Below are 15,640 nucleotides of genomic sequence, written 5' to 3'. Positions count from 1 at the left end.
GAAATATTTCAATTTGCTGTAGTAGGTATAAGCAAAACCAAAAGTATTAATGTACTGTTACAAGTTATGTATCCTCTGCTTGGCCTTCATGCATTGTTAATGCACTGTGTTTATTATCCTATTAAACTTTCTAAACAAATCCTTTTGTTTCCCTTGTTAAAAGGAAGTAAGTCCATCATTAGCTTAATTAAATATACGTTTATTGCTGTTTGTCTATAGCTAAGTTAATGAAACATTTGGCAACGGAAATTCTGTGATGACATTGAAATGATCACTCGCTACTGGGGAACTTTAAGGCAAAATTAAAAATGGAAATGGCATTCTATCAAAGAAACACAGTTACTGTTGCCAGAATGACAGCATACATGGGTGGACCAAATGAAAACAAAACATAACAACAAAAACAACAAACCCTCTACAATGATAATAGAAATAATAGAAATGAAAATAAAAATAGAAAAATATCCATCTCAACAGTTCTGTTACGCATACTTTCTGGTATCTTTCCTTGTCTGAAACATTGCTGGCAGTTTCCTTGCCAATCACTTAGCATTTTACAGTTTCAATAAAACTTTTCTATGTTTACCTTCAGATTCTTTACATATTGAAGCATAATAATGAAGACAAATCATTTAAAAATATTTATACTAACAGTCCTTGTCAGACATCATAAAATTTTGATTCTCTTATATATAATAGTAATATCAGTCTTTGTATTATACAACCATTTGTTCAAAAAAAAAAAAAGACCATATTAGCTGAAAACAGACTCTATTAAGTGTTTGTTTGTTTGTTTTGTTTTGTTTTGTTTTGTTTTCCCCAAGGAATCATAGAATCATTGAATGGTTTGTGTTGGAAGCAACTTTAAAGATCATCATGCCATGGGCATGCACACCTGCCACTAAGTCAGGTAAATAAGGTTGCTCAAAGCCCCATCCAACCTGGCCTTGAACACTTCCAGGGGTGCAGTAACCACAGCTTCTCTGGGCAACCTGTTCCAGTGCCTCACCACCCTCACAGTAAAGAATTTCTTATATCTAATCTAAATCTACCCTTGTCTAGTTTAGAGCTGTTACTCCTTGTCCTATCACTACATTCCTTGATGAAGAGTCCCTCCCTAGCTTTCCTGTAGGACCACTATTGTGTCTGCTATTAGGAATCCATGGAGCCTTCTTTTCTCTTCCTAAAGAACAAAAAAAAAACAATAAACTCAATAAACATATTTTCAGCTTTATCAGTTTACAGCTAATAGCTCAGAGTTTCTTATTTTTTATTTTTTTATTTTTTTAAACCACTACCATTATCTACTTTAATTTAAAGATTATATATTTCTTCTGGTCTTAGCCATCTTCTGCTTAGACATCAAACTGGAGAATGCAAGGAGTATGTAGCAATGAGACCCAGGGCTGGTTTGGGAGATGATGCTCGCTGATTTTTACTGAAATGATGACATTTGAAAAAACACAAACACCCACTAACTCACAAATAATTTCATGAAATGATATCAAGCATTTGATACACGTATGTTCATCTTTGCGCTTAAAGACAGAAACAGGCTAATGTGAAACTGGATATTTTGTAAAAATACATCTCCCAGGCAGTTACTTTCTATTGCAGTTACTGCAATAGAAAATCTACAAATGTCAATACCAGAAAACTGATCAGAACAAACCAGATGTTCTCCATTCATCTGGTTATTGGTTTTGGATTGTACTCTGTGAGATAAGTAATTGAGGACAAATATGCTAGGATTCAGGATTTTTGCTTTCCTGAGACCTCTGTGCAGTTTCGTAAATGAAATACCACTCCTACATTATTATTAACATGCAATATAACCACATTATTTATATTGGTTATTAATACATAATTTATGAAAATGTGCAACAAGTCGTTATTAATGAACCACGTATGTGTGTCTGTATTTATACGTGCATATATTTTTTCAATTCTACTTCCAATAAATGTGGTATAACTAGTATTTGTTGCTGTTGCAGTTAAGGCCTGTTATTTATTTATTCATCTGCCTATCATGTCTCCATCTATTATTCACCCCACAGCATATTTCAAGGCAGTTTGTGTCTCTTGCTAATTTCAGTTTTATCTGCTTGTCTTTGGCTGTCTGATCTGAGTATTTTATTTTTAATTGCAGTTAAATGGCTCTTTTCTCAAAGCCAGTATAATATGCAGTATGACGAATAAGTAGTAGTAGTAAAGTAGTACACTGATGTACATAGTGGTCCTGCTAAAAGATTTTATGGGGTAAAGACTTTTCTAATTATATTATCAAAAAAAAAAACAAAAACAAAAACCAATATTAATATTTAGATGTGGTATTTAAATTATGTGAGTTTTCAGCTTTATTTTTTTACACCAAAGATTAAACGTCTATTTGAGATTTTACATGCATTTTTTTTATTTTGCTCCTGTAAAATACAGTTGAACTTTTCTTCACTGTTTCTAAAATGTTATTGATTTCTATGATCATTAAAGCATAAAATTAAAGATACAAAATATAGCTTATCAACAGCCACACTGCTCAGTTTAAGTAACGCACTCTTAAATCTTCCCCAAGTTCTTCTTAAAGATTTTAATTTAATCTCAGCTTTTCCCAGACTGCTATTTGAATTGATTTTCTAAACAGATCAGCTTCTTCAAAATGTATCCCCCTACTAAACTAAGCACCATATACTTTGTATTGAGAGCTACAGTACCATAATATTTCTTAATTGGATCAGAATCTCTCTTAATACACTAAATGGATTCTAAAGGCAAGGAGGGATCCTGGATCCCATTACAGCTGCTTAAAGACAAATTCAAATGGAGGTGATCTCTACCAGTTTGAAGTGTCATCGATAAAACATTCATTCTTATTTTATAAACTAAGAATATTCAAACATTCACATTTCAAAAGAGTAATTAATTGCTAAATCTATGTCTTCATTATCTGGTTGTATTATTTTTTTTTTTCCCCAGGACATTAAATAATCTTACTTTATAACTGCCCTGTTGTTATGTTCATATCATCACATATTGTGATTTCTGTCTGTAGTTCAAATATAGGTGTTAATTTCCTTAAAGTATTAACCAAAGAAAAGCACTTTTGAGAATATGGTTCCATCTGGAGTAAATATAATAACAAAATAACACAACAATTTTCAATATAGATATTCAGGACGTATAATTAGTATTAGTATAATTGCAAGGAATTGCAAGTATAAATTGAGAAGGATGTCCTGTTTGACAGTTATCTGAAAAGTTATTTTCTTTTTAAGGAGAACAGTAAAAAAGTAATAGCTATAATAACTGGGCAATTACTTTCAATTATTTGATAAACTGCTAGATAAAATGCTAATAAAGTGCTGATAAAAATGCTAATAATTTTCAAAATATATATCAGACAATATCAAATCATATCTCAAAACTTCTTTCTACCATCCTACGAAACAAAACCAATTTTGTAGTGTGCAATTTCTCTTTTTCAGTTGTGCGAGCTTTTCTGCCTACCAATGAACATTATCATACTTCTAAGACAAAAAGTAGTCTGGGAAATGCATTGCATAAACACAACATTGCAGCTGTCAATTTTGTTTTATAAAATTTCAGGTTGTTTCTTATGGAGAGAAACATGTTTCTTATGGAGATAAACATATTCATCATGGAGAGACCTGGAAAGCTGCAGTTAGTTTTGTGAAACATTATTGTAATAAACAGCAATGCAGGATGCAATTAAGGCAATATATTATTAATGTTAAAATGTTGTACATCATTTAAAAGTGGGAAGGTAAATAAGTAATAATTCTTGCTGAGGACTATCAATGAGTAGTAATAATACTGGCATTCTGAAGTGGTACAGTGGTTGTAGTCAATTGTAGATACAACTTCATTCTCTATGATGTATAAAACATTGTTTATTTTGTTTTGCTTTTGAATGCACAGCACATGCTGCTAAGGAAGCTTGCATGGGTTCCTACTCTTCATCTGTGTATTGAAAGAAATAGAATACCAAATATTTCTCTGCAGTAAACACTTGGTATGTGTTTTTGAACAGACTGTTGTTAAGAGATACAATCCCTCCAGCTATTTTGAACAACAAGGCTTCAAGAAAGACCCTAAGCCCGATAAAAATAGTTTACTCAGCAAGGAAGCATCTAGAAAATTTACTGAGATGAGTGTTTCATGTTTTCAGTACACTGTATGAAATATTCAAAAGAGCCCTCTGAGAATTAGCATCTTGAGCAAGACAAAATTTTGAACTTCTTTGATGGTACACAATGAATGGAAATTTCTCCAAAGAAAAAAATGCCAAATGAAAATCAGCTTTGGCTTGTAGGTATAATTGCCTTTAACCAAGATACCAGTGCACATGTGGTAAGGCTTTCTACCTGGTCAGTGAGACCCCCTGCGTCTCATAGAGTTATGAGACTTATTAAGTCTAGTATTAAACTAGAGATGAGTCTTCAATGAAAAAAATCTGAACCATTAACAACACTGTAATATTGGTCAGTTCCTAACTTTTCTTAGGAAACTCCAACAATTGTGAAAAAGCTTCATGAATGTTCCAGTGAGAAATACATTTATCTTCAGCATTTGTTGTCATCCAATAAATGTATAAGTTGTATATTCTTATACAATCCCAGCAAAAACTGAAGTAACCAGCAGAATTCTTTCACTTTCGTCATATTTGCTTGTTTGTCTTTGCTACCTGTCTGTTCAATAAACATCCAGTAATAAAGCTACAGGTGCTCTCTCCCTTTTATATGGCCTATGCATAGAATTTGCTCTTCCTGGCAACTTCAGATTTATTGCATTTAAGCTTAAAAAGTAATATATAATGTAGTTTGGAAAATACTTTACTTTCTTAGATGAGAATAGAAAATGAATACTTAGACTTTCAGAACCTGATTTCTGTAAGGATGAGACAGATACCCATAAAAAAGAGTCAGAGTCTAGTTTTAAGTGACATATATGTTCATAAGTATTCTGATAAACGTAGTCCTCACCTAGTAGTCATCACTACACAAAGGATGTATCTTTAAAAAAAACAAACAAACAAACAAAAAACAAAAAAAGAAAACTATTCAAAGTGTATATATTCTAACTTTAAAATATACACCCATGAGAAAATCAAAGAACGTTCTTACTGTGACAGGGATTTAAAAACATGCTATTCTTCTGTGATCATACTCTAAGTACTACACAACATTTGAAAACATCATATTCAAATTTATTTTAAAGGACTCAATCTTATATGGAATTTATCTCATCTGGTTAAAAGTCTTTTTTCTAGCAGATTTTCACTCAATTTCTTGAAAATTCCACTGCTATAAAATACCTGTACTTATAATACCTGTATTCAGCTTTAAATATTCACAGAAGAATATTTGTATTTATCGTGACTTGTTTACAGTACAAATATTTTTACTTAAGCAAGATAATTCATGATGCTTAATACTAAATGAAAACAAAATCTTAACAGGATTAAGGCCTTGGCTATCACAAATTGATCCCACAGATATCGGACTAGCTCTCTGTTGTGCCATTTCAAATTCTGGTGTTAACATAGTGACTGGATTAAACATGAAAATAATAATAACAATAACAATAACAATAATAATAATAATGAAGTCATTAATGTACTGGTGGACAAAGATCAGACTTTATCAGTAGGATAAATTGCACTGATATTCAGAGGTGGGTATTATGGATATTAGCTATGATGATCAGTCAGATAAGGTTGACACCTTAATATATTTTTCCATTTAGATGCTGAGAAAACATTAGGTACAGATAAACATAAGGATAGTAAAGGTAGTTCACTTTCAGATGTTTCCACTCAATTAATATGGTTCTAAGTATGTATTATGTACAGAACTTATACTGTTAAAAAACAGATTCCTTAGAAATGTTCACTTAGTGTTAGATAAATATTCAAGGAAACACAATTTATTTATATTTGCCATCTCAATCTCAGTTTTGGTACAGAGTTAAAAATATATAGATATGTAGACAGCATCAGTGTGCTACCAGAAAGAACAGCCACTAGCTGTTTCCTAATCTTTCCTAATATTGTTCACTTTGATGAATGCATTGAGGGAAGGATGCTTTACATGTATTGTTAGAAGACAAATTCTCCTAATGCTCTAACAGAGAATGAAAGGAGATTGCTGAGCTTTGTCTTTCTATTCAAATAGGAAACAAGCTGATTGTTACTGAACTGCAATGCGAACTTTAGCCATGTTTCTAGATAGTCCTCTGCAGCAAATCTCCAACATTATGTTTATGCCACAAAAGTTGACTTCCCCTCCACAGAGAACAAGGGTAACATAATGGTTTGAGAAAGAGCATGTTAAGGGAGAATGGACGAGAGTAGTTTTCATTCTTTTTATCATTTTCTGAATCCTAGTTGTATTTACAGTTAAGTTCAACAAGGAAATCCCTAGATTTTTATGTTGAGATCAGCAGCTAATTGTCTTTCTCTGACCAATGTCTCAGAAAAAAAAACAACAAAACAAAACAAACAAACAAACAAACAAACAAAACTTTAGAGCCATCACTCAGAGTTCAGACCACCTAGCAGTTACACTGGTGTGTTTTGTATCTGCCAGTACTAGCTGACACGAATGCACTATGAATATATACCCAAAAATAGCTGCTGGGGATTTATTTTTACACTGAGTTTCCTTAACTCCCTGGCTTGAATTTTGAAAGCCAGCTTTATCCTGCAAGAGACTGATTGCTTTGCAAGGCAAAGCTGGTCTTTCATATGTATGTGTATATGTACTGTGCATGCCTTCAGACATTCAACAGTAACAGTGTTTTGTTTTCCTCTCCATTTCTGTGGAAAATAAAAAATGATGTCAGCCTGATCCAATGGTGTCACATATCTGGCTAGAAATTTGTATTCTTTCCTATTTTTGTATGAATTTCATTAATCTCTGCACGTTTGTGCCAAATAATTGCTAAGACTACATCAACAATGGCCTTATTTCTTATTTATAGTGCACCAGTGCAGAAAATATAAAAGCTGAGGGAGTTTTTTTACCCACATCACTTTTTGATGATGTGGCTAAAGATGTCAAGCAATGGCAAAGGGGGAGTTCAGAAATTGGATGCAGCCAGCAGGTAGTATTGTAACAGTTCTGTGGACTTTTCATTATAAGTTAAAAGACATGAGACCAACACTGTTTCCTTCAGACATAGTGGAATGAATTAATGAAGGAGTTAACATGGGAACTGAATGTGAAATGGCCATGGCTTGGCAACCCATTCTCAATAAAACACCCGGGGAACTTTTCCAGCCTTGTTGATGTGGAAAATACATAAAAATCTCTTTGAGGTCTTCTCCACCTTAGAAACAAGGGTAGATTTCATGACAAAAAGAGGAGTGTCCTTACATGGCGAAAGGTAGAATTATGCAGAATTTTTAGGATCAAAGCATCCCTTAAACTTGAACAAAGGACCATTTACTGGAACTGAGAGGTAAAGAAATGGGTGACATGAATGACTGAATTTGTCTGGACTAAAGAAATGAAATTATGGGTAATACAATTAGGGTAGATGTTGCAAGAACACCTGCGCACTGGATACCTCCAAAAGCATAACAATTGTGAATGTGTAGAATTCTCTCTTCATGCTTACTTCCACAGAAAGAACTTTTCATTAAGTTCTGTGTCACTTGTTAGTGCAACTGCGGGAGGACCAGTTTTACATTTTATTTGTATCTCTCTGAAGTCTTTAAACAACACCTTTAAAATAACAACTCAGGTGCTGAGATCAGCACAGAGCGTAAGAAGGACAAATTCTATCTAACAAAGGGTATGAGATTTCAGAAAGCCTCAGCAAATTTTGTGTAGCATGTAGTCACATTGCTTTTGTTATGGCAGGCTTTTCTCTTTTCTTTAGGTGGTATTCATTTTAACATTTATTTTTGTTTTACACCACTCTGTATTTTTAGCTGTTAAGTTCAGACATTAGTCTTTCACCAAGTTTTTTTTTTGATGTGGCTATACTTAAGCATGTCTGAGTGATTATTTACAGTTTTTAGTAAAGCCCAAACTTTTGGAGGCATGCTCTAAAATGGGAAAACAACTTTAATATGTCTCTTTTGACCAGAACTTTGGAAATAAAATTTGGGTTGTAAAAAATCATTCCAGCCATTGCAATTTTGCCGTATTTTACCCAAAGTACTGTGCTCTTACTGGTACAAAACTGTAAAATTCCTGCATTAGACTTTTGAGAATTAATATTGAAAGTGCAATCAAAACAAATTTGCTATTTTTTTTTTCCAATTTATAGCAATTCCGGTACATGTAAAGTTAACCATTGGTTATCTTTAAACCTTGCTTTTCTATCTTGCTTTTACTTTGTTGATAAATCCAGCCTCCAACAAGCAGCTAAAAATAACTGGGAAGAGTATATTGAAATCCCTGATATCACTAGTACTTACTGCTGCATTTTTTTGAGAATCTCATTTGTACATGTGCAACTTTTGTGGATCTGGTATCAGTAACATTGCTACTAAATTGAAATTTACAAGAATAAATCTTTATTGTTTTTGCTTCTTGACCCCTTCTGGCCTGTACAGCTTGTAAAGTGAAAGAAAGATTGCCCTGCCTTTATAAACAGTATTTATATAGAGTTTATTTTACATTTTTTCTGCATCTTAGCTTAGAGCACTACTGTCTAAATTGCACATATTTGTGAATGTGTGAAGTTTATTATTAAGATATAGAACTATTTATATACTGGTTCTCTCACTTTATTTCTAAACCTTACATTTTGAATCAATTTCTATCTCACAAAATCATGCTGTTAAACACTACATATGTTCTTATCATTCACCCAGAGCATTTATTTACCAGATATTTTTTTCTAACACTTGAAATTAGACATAACACACCGAGACTTATGCAAGATGCAAAAATATTTTTCTGCAAAGATGATCTATATTTATGCAAATAAAATGATTTGAGTATCAGACAAGTTTAATCACTTCATATGAAAATGTGTTCATGCAACAGCATAATATCCTTTAAGAATAGCACACCTATTTATTAGAATTAAAAAAAAAATAAAAATGAAAATGGTGTTGAGTTAAAAGTTTTATAATATAATATTAAAGCATAAGTTTGTGTGATTTTACTAAACCAGTGCAACCTTTTAAGGCAAGAAAAAAATATGAGCATTCCAGCGACTTTGTAAGAGGGTCTTAAGAGTTCATAGCAACTGGTGAACATGCTTTTGTCCTTTATTTTTTCTTTATGATATTGGTATGAGGGTATCTTAAAAAAGTCACTGGAAAGGCGCCCATAAAGATCCATTTTCTAACTCTGTCTCATAACTTCTGATGTTTGTCCTTGACACGTAAGTACAGTCAGACGGGACAGCCTTTAGAATAATGCTGTTCTTAGTGTGAGGAGAAAAACATGGGATTATACAGTTATTATATATATATATATATTATTTATAATTTAAATTACTTATTTTTATTTATATATTTTATTTTATATAATATATATATATTTTGTCAACTGCCTCAGACTAAGCAAGTGCAAGAATTTCAAAATATTTTTCATTTAGAGAGAATAACCAAAGCAGGTAGACAAGAACCTCTTCAGGAAAGCTGGAGAACTCTGTGATCCTCCCATTCAGCTGTCATTGTGCAAAGACGCGGAACCAGGGTACATTAAGCACGGACATGAGGAGACATTTTTTTAAAAGTACCAAATGAATAGCTAGATTTAACACTGGATCAGGTCCAGTTATTATCATGGTTCACTTATATCATGGTTTGGCTTGCCTGTTTTTCATCTCACATCCCTGGCTGCCTTTCAATCTCTCTCAATGAAGATTCCCATGAAGTAAGTGTAGAGGTACATGAACATCCCAATCTGACATCAAAGTAGGGAACCAGGAAAAGCCACACTGCAAAGAGAGAGCAAAACCAGAAGGACAGATGTCACTAATGCCAGAGTCAAGACTTCTTCAGGCAAGTTAAATCCTTTTCCTTGACTGTAAAACACAAAGACATTGAGTAGGGCAACCTGGGAAGAAAAAAAATAATAATCAAATTTCAGGAAAAGAAATCACTTTTACATGATTTGGTTACTAGTTTGCAGATGCAGAAGACACCGCTATGCTAGTGAATGAGTAAGTTGCATAATGCTAGCTAAAAATTGATTTTATGTACATTTTTGTTTGAGTGAGGAGGTGTATTTTAGAAAAATTGTCATCTTAATTTTCAATATGCTTGTGATGGAAAACTATACCACATCTCAGTAGTCTGCACTGGGATGTAATTGGAATCCTTTGAGATTTAATCCTAAGAAAAACAAGAAATGACAGGCAGACACCCTCAAAATCAAGTAGCTTGGGCAGTCAGATCTCTTTTACCTGGAGAGCTGAAATGATAGGTTCAAAATCACTCTGTAAGCTGGGAAGAAACATGCAAAGTCTTTCTGCTTATGTTGTTTGTCAGAACCGTAAAGGATATAAAATCATAGAATATCCTGAGTTGGAAGGGTCCCACAAGGGTCAATGAGTTCAACTCCCGGCTCCACACAGGACCACCCAAAAATCAAATTATATGTCTGAGAGCGTTGTCCAAACACTTCTTGAATTCCCATAGGCCTGGTGTTGTGACCACTTCCCCAGGATTCCTGTTCCAGAGACCAAGGACCCTCTTGGGATATTAGGAACCTTTTCCTGACATCCAGTCTGAACCTTCCCTGTTTCAGCTTCATTCCATTCCCTTGGGTCCTCTCTATCACCAGAGAGCTGAGATCAGTGCCTGCCCTTCTGTTCCCCTTTTGAGGAAGCTGCAGGCTGCCATGAGGCCTCCCCTCAGTCTCCTCTAGGCTGAACAATCCAAGTGCTTTCAGCCGCTAATCATATGTCTTGCCCTCAAGACCCCTCACCATCTTTGCAGCCCTTCTTTGGACACTCTCTATTAGTTTTCTGTCCTTATACTGTGGTGCCCCAAACTGAACACAGTACTCATGGTGAGACTGCACCAGTGCAGAGTACAGCTAGACAACTACTTCCATCAAATGGCTGGCAGTGCTCTGCCTGATGCACTCTGGGGTACTGTTGGCATTTTTGGCTGCCAGGGCACACTGCTGACTCATGCTCAACTTGCTGTCAACCAAAATCCCCGGTTCCCTTTCCACAGGGCTGCTCTCCAGCCTCTCATTCCTCAACCCCTCCAGGGTTTCCCCTTTACAGAAATTGGTCTTTTTAAACTTCATATTGCTGGTGATTTCCCAGCTCTCTAATTTGTCAAGATCTCTCCACAAGGCTTCTCTAGCCTTTATGGAACAAACAGCTTCTCCCAATTTAGCATCATCCACAAACTTACTAAGTATACCTTCAAGTTCTATATCCAGGACATTTATGAAAACATTGAAGAGAACTGGCCCTAAAATGGAGTCCTAGGGAACCCCACCAGTGAATGGCCACTAGTCTGATGTAACCCCATTTTCTATAACTCTTTGAGCCTGACTTGTCAACCAATTATTCACCCATCATACCATATGTTTTTATATAGCTTTATGCTGGACATTTTATCCAGAATGATATTTTGAGAAACAGTATAGAAAGCTTTACTGAAATCCAAAAAGATGATATCAAATGGCTTCCCTTGGTCAACTAGATGGGTGACCCCGTCATAAAATGAAATTAAGTTTGTTAAGCAGGACCTTCCCCTCATGAATCCATGTTGTTTGTGACCAGTGACCGCATTGTCCTTCAGGGGTTTCTCAGTAACTCTCAGAATAATGTTACACATAATTTTACTTGTAAATTACTTTTTTGAAAATGAGTAATTGCCTTGATATATTCCCTTTCTAAGGACAAATGCACTAAGCAGGCATCCAGAACTTTCCCCAGATGCAAATGCCAAATGTTAGACAAGACAAATACCAAATATTAGATATGTATAGTAAGAAAAAAATTAATCTTTTAAAAATTAATATGTTCTGGTAATTAGCCATTCAAAAATCTTTATTGCTGAAGGGGATATTTTTTCCTTTTCTGATTAATGGGTTACATAAATATTTAATTATTTTATTTTATTTTATTTTTTAGCAAGAATTTTACCTGATCTACTAAGATAATGTCATTGTGTATGAATAAAATATGTAGTTCTGTAGTTCCTCTTCTGAAATATTTTATCATATCTCTAACTTGTGTGGTTATTCTGGATTTCACCACATAAAAATGTTCTATATTGCCTTGCTGCAACATTGTGTATATCTTAACATGTAAAAATTGTATTCTTTAAAAAGTCTAGTATCTAGTGATTGTGTTTTTGCTGCACTTCACCAGCACAACACAATTCAATCTCTCAGATGTCATGACTCTTCCAGTTTTCGAATAACATCTTTATTTTCCTTGAACATCAATCACCAGCATTTCAGAGAGAAAAACCTTCTGACCAAGCTGTCAGTCATATGTTTAACATTTCAGACCTGGGGCCTGAGAGGTACTGATCCCAGTGACAGAGGGTCACCCAGAATTTCGCATCTCACTTGGCAGATAATTTTCAGAGCCTCATGGGGAAACGTGAAGAAGCCTATTTTACTAGGCTACTAAGAGATTATTTTAGAAGAAACATGTGATGCTTGGCAGATTCAGTGATTAAGCCAGTGATTTGTGACTCCACATTCTGGTGGCAGGTGGAGAAGTTCAGCAGAAAATATCACCATAATAAAAGATTCTTTGCCTCATCTACCAACCAACTAGAGTAGCTCCATTAATGTTGTCTGATACCACAACTGTGTGGTGAGGCATGTCCTGAAAGAGGTCGACAGGAGCTTGACACAGGTCTTTTCTCTCCAGGTCACGTTAGAAGGTACACAGTTGAGTAAAATCAGAAAAACGTAGTCATTTTGTTGTGTACCTAAGGCACTAAATTTCTTTCCACATCAGCTGAGCATCCTTTGCTTGAGTAACAAGTTTAAAAATATATCACATTAAAAATGGACTGAAAACCATATGGAAATTTGAAAGGAACTACTTTTTTATGGTCAAATCACGGTCTTTGTGAAGTTATGGCTGAGTAAGTTAATTAGGTAACTGTAAATCTTTCACGTAGTATGTGTTTTTATTTAAAGTAGGTAGAACAGCTTATAGTTATTTCTATAAATAAAGCAAAAGGAAATATTTTGCAGAAGCAAAGATTGTTTGTAACATTTAGTGCAAGTGTTTCACATTGTTTCTTTTAGCAATATATTGTTGCTGAAATGAGATAATTTGGCACTGACAAAGAGTGCTTTTGATTCAAGATGTAGGTTGAGGAATTTTGAAAGTAAACTCTTCTGCTTCTAATATAAGTAGGAAGATTCAAACGTGATTTGGACCTGAATTTGTTACAGCTAAAATGACCACTAATTCTTATAGAAATTAATTTAAAACTTTATTTTTTGGTAACAAACTGCATAATTTCATGTAGTGTATGAAGTACAAATGAAAAAAAAAAAAAAAGCGCATCTGAATTTTATTGTTGGTACATATAGAAGATTTTGTGGTGTTCCTGTTTTTCTTTTTTGATAATATTTTCATGTGATCCACATGAACCCATTAGACACATGTTTTTTTTTTTCTTTCACAACCTCTGCTAAAGTAACAAGTCCTGATACAGCTGTGCACATTCTAGCATCTGCTGCGTATTCTAGCTTCTGCATAAGGAAAGAGAGAAAAATAAATAGCCTTTGGTGAGTTAGAGGGTGCAGTCTCCTTTGCCAGGGGATACATGCAAAAGTGAAGTGATCCAGGTTTCTGTCTTCTCAATGAGATATACCATTTCCAGGACGATAAAGCAAACAGCATTCACAACAGCTGTTTAAAATGGGTAAACCCATTGTCTCTTTTTTCAATTTCTGTTTAACTAGGCCTTTCTACCACACTGCTTAGGGAGATGTCTATTCAAGACCCATGCCAGTTTGCTACCACTCAAGGTAATGAAATTAAAATACAGTCCTTGGCAATAACATTGTCACAAAGCCAGGAATAAATATTGACATCTTTTAGGCACAAAAGGTGAATAAATAAATAAATAAATAAATATATAAATAAATAAATAAACACAGAGCAAATATTTTCTGCTCTGAATAAGAAAAACATTTTTCAGGGAATGAACTGTATTTTCTGAATCACTACCTCTCATAGCTCAGCTACCTTTAAGAAACAGAGCTCCATGCCTCAGTGAAATCAGGCACAACATTTCACAGTATGGTAAATTCTTAGGAATATTTTAACAGAAAATTCTGTTACTTTGCACATATGAATTTAATCTCTGAGACTGAAAATGATAACCTCTTGATCGTTTCAATTTGTTTCTTTTAAAAATTATAGATCTTGCCTGACTTGCCTCACCTGACTTGCCTGAGCTGGCTCACCAGGATTATGAAGGGGGGACCCAGCCAGCTCCTCCACAGAGCTGTACACCCAGAAAAGTAGCATAGCTGGGAGCCTACTTTATTTCTTTTCCTCAGAGAAGACTCTAGAAAGGAGTCAGTGTGGTGCTTCAGCTAAAGGACACAAACATCTTTGCACCAGCAGACAGCCCTATGGTTTTATCTAAATTCTTGAAAGCACAATGGTAACATGAAGCTAAATTTGTTTACCTACATCACATAGTCTTTACTTTCAGTATCATTCTCCCTTGAACAGACAGTTAAGTCAAAGAGCTCTATTCTGGTCTGAAAACCTATTTTATTGCTAAGTGCCAGATTTCTGGAGCAAGAAGATGTCTATGCAACAAACATTTACCATAACAACACAAATAACTGATTTATTATTCACATGTAAATATTCACACAACATTCAAATATACTACACATGTGTATATTTCCAAAAATCTAGTCCTGATCCATATTTTAAAAGGAAACTTCTCCCAGATATTCTAATGTAATTTCCAGGCAATGGAAATGCTAACTGTATTGGGCAGCTTTCCCAGCCCTGAAGAAGAAAAAATGTTTCTCAGTGAACCTTTTTAATTCCTTAACATTGATTCATTTCTCTCTTGAAGTCCACTGTTCTCTGCTAGTCCAAGCTCCCAACCTTCTTGTCGTCCACCTCAACTGTGGAAGGTGAAAAGGTTCCAAGAGCAGATATGTATTTTATATAGCTGTCTTTCCCTGGCTTCAGAGACTTCTACATCCTTAAAGACATTAACATATGACCTGTACAGATTTGTCTTTTCTTAAGATAGTTATGTGAAGAAACCTCAAAACGAGAAGGGAGGGGGAATGGAAAGGTGCAAAGTAGTGAAGAGTTTGGGCTTACATACCCATCACTGAATACAGATGGATCAAATGTTATTTTCAGCTCTGTTATCCTCAAATCAAAGCTTTTCTAGAATCTTTTATTTTACCAGAATAACATCATGTTATGGTATTAATGGATATCAGCATGACAACATGAGTATTTTTATTTACCTTATTTTTTCTCATGTCTTATTTAATGTTGAATTTAACAAAAATATTTGAGGTAGCACAGTAAAGTCTGCTTTGCAGTAAAAACTGGAAAATATCAGAATAAACATTGTCTGCTGCTGTAGGTATTGTTTGTAATGCCTAATAGCTACTAACATTTCTAGCATCCTACTTGTATTCTTTGCTGCATGAACATCCTGAAAGCA

The sequence above is a fragment of the Anas acuta genome, chromosome 4, assembly GCF_963932015.1.
Source record: "Anas acuta chromosome 4, bAnaAcu1.1, whole genome shotgun sequence".
NCBI classification, from domain to species: domain Eukaryota; kingdom Metazoa; phylum Chordata; class Aves; order Anseriformes; family Anatidae; genus Anas; species Anas acuta.
This window is presented reverse-complemented; position numbering follows the sequence as displayed.